This window comes from Chiloscyllium plagiosum, chromosome 20 (genome assembly GCF_004010195.1).
Source record: "Chiloscyllium plagiosum isolate BGI_BamShark_2017 chromosome 20, ASM401019v2, whole genome shotgun sequence".
Lineage (NCBI taxonomy): Eukaryota > Metazoa > Chordata > Chondrichthyes > Orectolobiformes > Hemiscylliidae > Chiloscyllium > Chiloscyllium plagiosum.
Window position 1 is genome coordinate 50,646,349 of NC_057729.1, and position 10,598 is coordinate 50,656,946.

A 10,598-nucleotide genomic window follows, 5' to 3' on the forward strand; every position below is an offset into this window, starting at 1 on the left:
GGAGCCCACCCCAGCCTTATAGGCCACCACTCAGGAGCCTTTACAGCTCAATGTATTCTTTCTGAGGCAGCTGGGAAGTGTATTTGTTCCTGGAGTTTAATTGTAGCTTCTTGTAGATGCTAAGTGTCTCCTCACAGATTTGCATTTAGATCAAGTGAATCATGGAATCCTTACAGTGTGGAAGCAGGCCATTCAGCCCATTGAGTTCACACTGACTGTTCAAACAGCATCCCATCCAGACCCACCTCCCCTAATTCTAGTCCAGCAAGCCTGCATTTCCTTTGCATTTCCAGACAATTCAGCATTCACCTAATCTACCTAACTTACACATCTTTGGTCTGTGGGAGGAAACCCACATAGACACAGGGAGAAGGTGCAAACTCCACACAGATAGTTGCCTGAGGGTGGGATTGAACCCGTTCTCTGCTGCTATGACGCAGCAGTGCTTACCACTGAGCCACCCTCGGAATGGAATGCGATGGAACTGGTCACAGTGAACAGATGTGCAAAATTCTTTGACTTGCATTTAAAATGAATCTGAGGCTTCTGGCGGAAATGCTGAGCCCCATGACACACTTTGCATCAAGCTAGTTGGACATTTACCGGTACTTGACACTGTCTCGAAAGGAACACAATTGAATGGATTGTCCCACAGGCAAGGCAGTGGCCTGTCTGTGTTTGGTAGCAGCCATGAAGGATTTGTATATGTATTCCAGTCAGGTGAGATTCCACTTCATATATATTCGATAATATCAGAAGATTCATTTCCTGCTCAGTCTCTGCATGCCTATCGATTGTAAACTTGGAGTAATCACAGTGAAGCTCTCTCATTACACGGTTCCCCTGATTGTAAGCTGCTGGTGTTGATGTCTGCACCTGATTACAAGTCTACCATTATGTCTTTGTCTGCTCAGGTGTACATTTTATATTTCAATTATCAGGACTCTACTTAATGTTTGTTTTCTGATGCTTAGGAACTGACACGAAAGATAAAATGGTTCTGAATATTTTTTCTATTGATCCACAGGTCCCTGAGGCAGATGCAACATGATAACAGTGAGTGAATTACAAGACTGTAAAATTACTGTGATTGATTCATGCACAATCACTTGATGAAGGAGTAGTGCTCCGAAAGCTAGTGCTTCCAATTAAACCTGTTGGACTATAACCTGGTGTTGTGTGATTTTTAACTTTGTACACCCCAGTCCAACACCGGCATCTCCAAATCATACCTTAAATTAGTTCATCACTGTGCAGTACTGTGTGATCTGAGGGTATAAAAACCTCAGCCTCAACCTCAGTGTGCTACTGTTTGCAATGGAATAAGCTATTGTCACATGTACATACCAGCAGCTGTAAGTAAAAACCCAAAGAACTGCGGATGCTGTTAATCAGAAACAAAAAACGGAAATTGCTGGAAAAGCTCAGCACGTCTGGTAGCATCTGTGAAGAGAAATCAGAGTTAAAGTTTCACGTCCGGTGACCCTTCTCCAGTTCTGAGGACCCGAAATGTTAGCTGTAAATAAATGTCTGTTGGATCTTTCAGTTCCACATTAACTAAGTCACGTTATTAAATTATTGGGAGCTATCGTAAATGTCATCTCATCAGGTAGAGATATGCTGCCAAAGGCAATGTTCCACATTAAGCTCAGCAACCTGTATCCCTCAGATAAGAGGAGGCTGAGGGGGTGACATTAATACAGAAAGTGCTGGAAATACCCAACTGGGCTGGTAGTGTCAGTGGAGGCAGGAGCTGCTTGAGTATGGGTACGTGTGTTCCTCATTGAGTAATTTTTGCACCTGTTTGTGACATCTATGTGCTCAAACCTACAAGCCTCTTTTGGCATTCCCTGTGTTTTAACTCCATACCATCTGGAAAGTAACTTGATCCATTCTTTCTCAGTCCAAAATGGATAAACTCGCACTCACTTACACTGAACTCCATCTACCATACCTTTGCCCATTCATTTCATGTATCAATGTCCCTTTGTACTTTTATGCCATCATCTACATTGTCTGTAATCTGCCTAACTTTGTGACGTCAATAAATTTGGATATAAGACTTTCCATGCCATTATCCAAGTCATTAATAAACAATGCGAATAATTGAGGCCCTAACACAGATACTTCTTGGGCACTATTGATCACAATTTGAGTAATTACCCATTATCCCTATTTTATGTTGCTTCCCATTCAACTAATTTCCTAGCAGTGTCAGTAATTTACCCTCAACACTGACATTCTGCCTTAGTTAACAGTTTCTTATGTGGGACTCTATCAAATGCCTCTGGAAGTCCATATACACAACATCCATAGACATTCCCATTCCATTACCGTAGTCATCTCTTCAAAGAAGAGGAATGTAAAGTTAAGATTAAAATAAGATCAGCCCTGGTCTCATTGAATGGTGGACCAAGCTGAAAGGGCTAAGGGGCCTATTCCTGTTCCTTGTTTGTATATACACAATGGTGGCTCAGTGGTTAGCACTGCTACCTCACAGCATCATGGATCCTGGTTCTATACCAGCCTTAGATGACTGTCTGTATGGAGTTTGCACATTCTCCCTGCATCTGTGTGAGTTTCCTCTGGGTGGTCTGGTTTCCTTCCAAAGATGTGCAGGTTAGGTGGATTGGCCATGGGAAATGCAGGGTTACAAGTATAAGGAAGGTGAGGTCTGGATGGGATGCTGTTTAGAATGTTGCTATGGACTCAATGGGCTGAATGGCTTGCTTCCAGACTGTAGGAATTCTATGACTGAGGTCGAAGTTACAGTTTGTTGTATCTCAGAGATTCATCTGCATATCTATTGACCTACAGAGCCAAAGCTAACCTTTCGGGTTATTAACCAATCACCTATCCTGATGAATGGTCACAGACGGGAAATAACATCGGACAGAATTTTCTGATGAAATATCACTGGATTCAAAACGTTAGATCTGTTTCTCTCTCCACATACACTCCAGAGTGCTGAGTCTCTTCACCACTTTCTGTTTCCGTTTCAGATTTCCAGCAGCTGCAGTTCTTTGATTTTATTTTGTTGAGGAAAAAAATTGAATGAGCTGGGTTGGGCTGCGGGTGAAACTGATAAAATCCCTAGGGCCTGAGGAGACAGTTTTGTTTAGGTTTTAATAATGTCAAGTGCACAAAAAGTCAGGAAAATTTAAGTAAATCCCCAGGCCACATTCCAACATTCAGTACGGTCATGCCTGATCTTGGGTTTCAACCTCACTTTCTCACCAGATTCCCATATATCCAAATCCCCAAATCCCTTGATTTCAAGAGAGACCAATAATCTGTCTATCCAAGCCATAAATATATTCAATGATGGAGCATCGAACCCCTGGGATGCATAGAATGAGAATTCTATAGTTACAAGATCCTCTAAGTAAAGAAATCTCTCCTTATCTCAGTCCTCAATGATTGGCATCTTATCTAAGACTGATGCCCCCTCCTTATTTTAGCTTCTCCAAACCAGCCAGAACAATCACTCGGCATAACCTATCAGCCTCTTCAGATTCTTGTATGTTTCAATGGGTCCCCGTCTCATTCCTCGAAACTATTGAGAATATCAACCAATTCACTCAACTCCTCATCAATCCCAACCTGCTTCACCAAGGGGGCCCAATCAGTGAACCTTCACCGCCTCCAATGCCAAGATATCCTTTGTTAAATATTGTGACGACGCTGCTCCTTTAACAAGGTTATGCTGTCCTTGGCTTTTTTTTCAGAGAGGTCGGCAAAGCAGCAATTCTGAAAGGTCTGGCATTCAATGGGTTTTAGGGACAGTTTGATTATAGCTAATAGATACTGCCTCAGACAACAGGCTTTCAAGTAAAGAAACACTTGTACAATGAAAGGGAAGTGGCCAGTTCTCCCAGCTCAACTTTTCTCTGGTTTGATTGGGCTTTTAGCAGTCTGGCTGTTCACTGAAAGCAGTCCATCAGTTTAGAAGCTGCTGTTCCAAGAAACAACTACATGGAAGAAGGTGTTCCATGCTGAATCTCTGTGCCATCTCTCTCTCTCTCCTGTAAGATCCTGTGTTTGATCTTACCTTCTGTGCCAAGGGGTGTTTATGGGGATTGTTGCAAGTATTTAGAACAGCATCATTAAGTTAGGAGAGTCTGCTGGGTTTGCGGATCGGTTAGGTTACTCTGTACTCTGTTCTCTTTTATTTATGTTTCATTTGGTAATCTTGCAAATAAATTCAGTTTTGTTTAAAACTAAGTGGCTTAACTAGCTGCATCTCTACTGGAATAACCACTTCTCTCCTGGAATAACCACTTTACACCTGCTTAAAACAGCAAAGTTAGGGTCTGGGCTACTTTCTTGAAATGTTTTGAGGGGGGTCTGGCCTGGTCCATAACAATATAGAGACCAAAACGGAACAATACCTCAAACATAGCCTCACCAAAGCCCCATCTGAAGGTCAGAGGTGTGAAAGGAGCATCAATCTCCTCAAAGACCTAATTAACCTCTGGCTTGCTGAGGGAGATGTTACATGTGTGTTGTCACTGTGGTGTGGTAGATACCCTGGGATCCTGCATCTCAGCAACTGAGAAAGATGTGAGGATTTATTCACAAAGAAACAGAGCAAGTCTCTCAATCAGAATCTCTCTTGACGAAGTAAGATTGGGATACTCAGTGACACTGGTATCAGGACAGCTTGATTTGGGAAACTGGTTGTTGGATACTAACAACTGTTCCTGTTCTAAATTTCCAGTTTATTCAATCCACTGAAACATACTGTGACAGGTTTGCAAGAATGATCCCGGGGATGAAGGGTTTGCCACATGAGGATTCTGGATCTGTACTCAATGGAGTTTAGAAGGATGAGGGGGATCTCACTGAAACATACGGAATACTGAGAGGCCTGGATATATCAGTATCTATATGTGGATGTGGAGAAGATGTTTTCACTAGTGGGAGAGACTAGGACCTGAGGGAACAGCCTCAGAGTGAAGGGAGAACTCTTCAGAACGCAGATGAGGAGGAATTTCTTCAGCCACAGGGTGGTTAATCTACAGAACTCATTAGCCGCAGGTCAAGTTAATGAGTGTATTTAAGACAGAAATAGGTAGGTTCTTGACTGGAAAGGGGTTCAAAGGTTAAGTGGAAAAGGCAAGAGAATGGGGTTGAGAAACATAGCAGCCATTATCAAATGGAGAGCAGACTCGATGGGCTGAATGGCCTAATTCTGTTCCTATATCATTTGTCCTTATGGACACTGCATTGCATGTCAAAGACAATCCTAACCAGCGTAGATGCAGAGAACTAGGGGTCATCAGTTTAGGATAGGAGGCCAATTATTTAGGATTGAAAAAAGAAAATACTACTTACTCTTTTGAATTTTCTACTCTCAAGGATGGAGAGGCTGGTCAGTCATTGAGTACATTCCAGAATGACATCAATAGATTTTTCGACACAAAGTGAATCAAGGGACATGGGGGTCAAGGGGTCATGTTGGGTTGAGATGAATGATTGGCCATTGAAAGGGCCGAATGACCCCATAGTCTATCCCAATTTCTTATGAACTTCCCAAACCTCAGAGACCGAGAAAACCATCAAAAACTGTACTTCTGAAGAAGGGTCACTGGACCTGAAGTATTAACTCTGTTTCTCTCTTCACAGATGCTGCCAGGCCTGCTGAGTTTTCCAGCAATATCTGTTTTTGTTTCAGATTTCCAACATCTACAGTTCTATATTTTTAGCTTCTTCTCCATGAAACAAAATCTGTTTGCCTCTTTAGTTTTCTTCCTCTCACCCTCTCTTCCTCTTGTGAAGAAGTTGACTATCTCACCCTGGGCCAGGTTCCATGAGCTGTATCCTCATTCACATGGCTATTTTCCACTTGCACTATTTGCCAGTGAGTGCTGGCAGATGTTGGGCAGTTTGTGCGTGGGAAATTTCTGGCAAAACTCTTCCATTTCCTAATCCAATATCTGTATTGGCTCTTCCAGCCAGTATTCACTGTTTTGAGTGCCCGGGGGGCAGTCTGTTCCAGTATTAACACCGATCAACTCCCTGGCTAGATTAATGAATTCATCGATGGCTAAAAGCCGTTTCAGTCATATTTTGCAGTTTTCTCTTTTCTTTTACAACCATTTACCATTGGGTCTAAATTTATATTTACCCTTTGCTGTTGTATTCATTGGCTTTAATTTTACTTATTTATTCCTCCTCCTCTACCTTCTTCTCCTCTTCTCATCACCTATTTTCCTCTGTTTCCTGATTTTGATTTTTTCCCTTCTCTTTCCCTCTCAGCTATCCCCTTCTACCATTTCCTCCTCTTTTGCTCTCCTCCGTACTCCTCTATCCATCTTTCTCCTCCAATTTCTTGTCTTCCCCACATCTTCTGCTTCAACTACCTCTTCTTGCCCATCCCTCACTTCTACTAGAACCAGGGGCCATTTCCTCACAATAAGGGGGAGCAGATTTAGGACTGAGTTGAGGAGGAACCTCTTCACCCAAAGGGTTGTGAATCTGTGGAATTTTCTGCCCAGTGAAGCAGTTGAGGCTTCCTCGTTGAATGTTTTTAAGGCAAAGATAGATAGATTTTTGAACAGTAAAGGAAGTAAGGGGTATGGTGAGCAGGCAAATAAGTGGAGCTGAGTCCACAAACAGATCAGCCATGATCTTATTGAATGGCAGAGCAGGCTCAACAGGCCTAATGGCCTACTCCTGCTCCTAGTTCTTATGTTCCCCTTCCTAACCTCTTTCCTTCCCCTTCCCCTCTCCTTATCCCCTCTACCCATTGACTATGCTCTTTCCACACTGCCTTCTGTCACTCCCGATCTACCACGTTTGCTTAAGGAGCCAGGCAGCAGTTATATCTGTCTTGATCTGATGGTGAAACGTTTCAGGACAGTAGGCCCAGAATAGTGAGTACCCTGATCTTACCTTGTCAAGAGAGATTCTGATCCAGAAACTTGCTCCTTTCTTTTAGTTAATAATCACATCTTTCTTAGTAGCTGGGATGCATGATCCCAGTGTGTCAGCCATACCACAGATGCAAGACACATGTGAAATCTCCCTTTGTGAGCCAGGGGTTTAATAGTTCACTGAATTGTATTGATGGAAAGGACCCTAAATTTTATGAACAAAAAAAAGTGGTTGGAAAAACTCAGCAGGTCTGGCAGAATCTGTGGAGGCAAAACAGAGCTAACGTTTCAGGTCGAGTGACCCTTCTTCAGAAGTGGTCAGAACATACATTTTATAAACCTACTGAGTTGGCTGATCATCAATGGGGCAATGGAAGGGGAACTCATTGAAGGGGTTTGATGAGGTAATAGTAACCAGACGAGGGAAACGCTTTGATGGACTAGATACTTTGCTACAGGGAGTAAATAACGTAAAGGGTGCTTTGCATCTTTTAAAAGTAGAAATAAAATACTTGAAGGAGTGGAGGATATCATTAGAGAATGGGGATATGAGAAAAATGCTTGACCTTGCAAAGAGCCACTGCAAACACAATGGGCAGAATGGCCTGTTTCTATGCTTGGAATTATACGGTTCAGTTAGAATCTTGGAGGCCATTCAGCTTATTCTGTGCTAGTTCTCTGAAAGAGTTGTTCAATTAGTTCTCCTTACCTTCTCTTAAAATATTTATCCAATTCTATTTCTTAGGTTTTTCCCCTCTTCAAAATGTGCATTTCAAATCATAACTAGTATCTATGTAAAACAATTCTCCTTATTTTACCTGCTTACCTGTAAAATAAGGTTCTTTACCTTAACTGGAGTCACCCCTGTAAGACAGAGACGGGGTGGAATTTTGTCTCCCAGAGGGTGATGAATCTGTGGGAATTCTTGACTGCAGAGGGCTGTCAAGGCTGGGTCATTAGATATATTCATGGTTAAGGTAGACAATTGTTTAGATAATGGTTATGGGGATGATGCACAAAAGGAGAGTTGAGGATTATCAGAGCAGCCATGTTCTCAGAGAATGGCAGAGCAGACTCGATGGGCCGAATAGCCTACTTCTGCTCCTGTGTCATATTGTTCTACCTCCGGTTCTATGGTCAGTTATGGTCTTGAAAGAGGGAAGTTTCTCGTTAAGTATTCTATGACACTTTATGATCATGAATACCTCCATTCAATCTGACCTTAACTTTCTGTGCTCCAAGATGACGGACCTCGGTACTGGCATCTTTCCACTGCTGCCAGTTGGACACAGTTGTCGCTGGTAGCTGCCTGCTACATTGGTACTACTGGCTTATACTGTTAGCTGGGCAGTAGATATTTGCTCTCACTGTAATTTGTTTTTCCAATATGATTGTGAGCTTTATGTACCTTTTTAACTGTTATGATCGCAGCTGATGTTATTAAGAGACAAATCAGGTCTTGTTATAGATGCTTGGTGACTGAGTGACTCAAAGCTTGGGTTATAACATAGTCATAGAATCATAGAGATGTACAGCATGGAAACAGACCCTTCAGTCCAATTAGTCCATGCCGAACAGATATCCCAACCCAACCCAATCTAGTCCCACCTGCCAGCACCCGGCCCAGCTCAAATCCTCCAACCCTGGCAACATCCTTGTAAATCTTCTCTGAACCATTTCAAGTTTCACAACATCTTTCCAATAGGAAGGAGACCAGAATTCTTCACAATTTGTAAAGAAAACAATCTTCACATATTTTGAGACCTGAGAAAGACCATGACAGATTGGATGAATGAATGAGTGAGTGATAAGATTTGGTTCCAATGTAGTGAGAATATAGGGAGGAAGAGCAATAAGCCAAGAGAACAGGAGTGAGTTGGGCTTATTCGCTACAATTCGCTAAGGGGAAAACTGCTGAAAAATAGAATCGTAGAGTCATAGAGATGTACAGCATGGAAACAGACCCTTTGGCCCAACTCGTCCATGCCGACCAGATATCTTAATGATCTAGTCCTATTTGCCAGCATTAGACCCATATCCCTCTAAAACCTTCCTATTCATATACCCATCCAGATGCCTTTTAAATGTTGTAATCATACCAGCCTCCACCACTTCCTCTGGCAGCTCATTCCATACACATACCATCCTTTGTGTGAAAAAATTGCCCCATAAGTCCCTTTTAAATCTTTCCCCTCTCACCTTAAACCTATGCCCTCTAGTTTTTGACTCCCATACCCTCGGAAAAAGACCTGTCTATTTCTCCTATCATGCCCCTCATTATTTTACAAACCTCTATAAGGTCACCCCTCAGCGTCTGATGTTTCAATCTTTCCCCTCTCACCTTAAACCTATGCCCTCTAGTTTTTGACTCCCATACCCTCGGAAAAAGACCTGTCTGTTTCTCCTATCCATGCCCCTCATTATTTTACAAACCTCTATAAGGTCACCCCTCAGCGTCTGATGCTTTAGAAAAACAGCCCCAGCCTGTTTAACCTCTGCCTATAGCTCAAACCCTCCAACCCTGGCAACATCCTTGTAAATCTTTTCTGAACCCTTTCAAATTTCACAACATCCTTCCTACAGCAGGGAGACCAGAACTGAATACAATATTTCAAAAGTGGCTTAACCAATGTCCTGTACAGCTGCAACATGACCTCCCAATTCCCATACTCAATGTACTGACTCATGAGCTTTTTGAAGACTGCTTCAGTGATGAAACCAAGGTGGTGAATCCACTTAAGGACAGAGGTAGTAGTAAGAACAAAAACACTGTTCAATGAGAAAGAATTACAGATGAAACTGTTGCTGAAAGTTGCAACTGTTGTTTTATCTTGCAAAACCAAACTAAACTAAAACTAAAGAAGTGAAAGAAAAATACTTTAATTGCCCCCTGAATGGTGTACAAAGAGAATTAGGATAAAATTGTTCAAACATTAAACTGCAATTACCTATGGTAATGAGTACAATGATCTAAAGTAAAAATGCAGGCAATATCAACAGCAAAATAACTTTCACAACCTTTGGATGTTCGGTTGCAATATAAGGTGAGCTGATAAACAATTGTTATAAAGTACAAGTTGAAACATAATGATCACTAGAGTGCAGGAGTGGCTCATAGCTCTCCCACTAGCTTTCCTCAAGCTTGTAATTATTAGGTTCAAATTCTACTCCAGGACCAGTTGCTTATGAAAGAATCCAAATCAAGTGTGCATAAAGCACTGGTGCCAATCTCAGCCTAGGCATGTGGAGACTGTCAGCTGCAGAAAGAACACCTGCCAAATCCATAAAAAAACTGATATGAAAGTGATTAGCCAGCATTGTGGTGACCCCATGTGACATGGGAAAGACTGAAAGGGGAACCAAATAAATACAGATAAGCACAAATTGAAAATTTTCATTTTTAGAAAGTATCATATCCTTAACAATGAAGTATTAACAAAATAATTACACTTTTAAAAAACAAGAAATTCATGAACTGATTGCACAAGTACTAGGGAACACAAATGTGAGAGCAAGAGATAAGTGGGGGGATCTGAGAAAGCACATTTTAGCTGAGTGATATTAGAATCATAGAATCCTTTGCATGTTGAAACAGGCCATTTTACACATTGTGTCCACAGTGATGCTCCAAAGAGCATCCCATCCAGACCCAACCCCTGTCCCTGTAACTCTGCATTTGCCATAGCCTGCACATCTTTGGACTGTGAGACGAAATCGGAG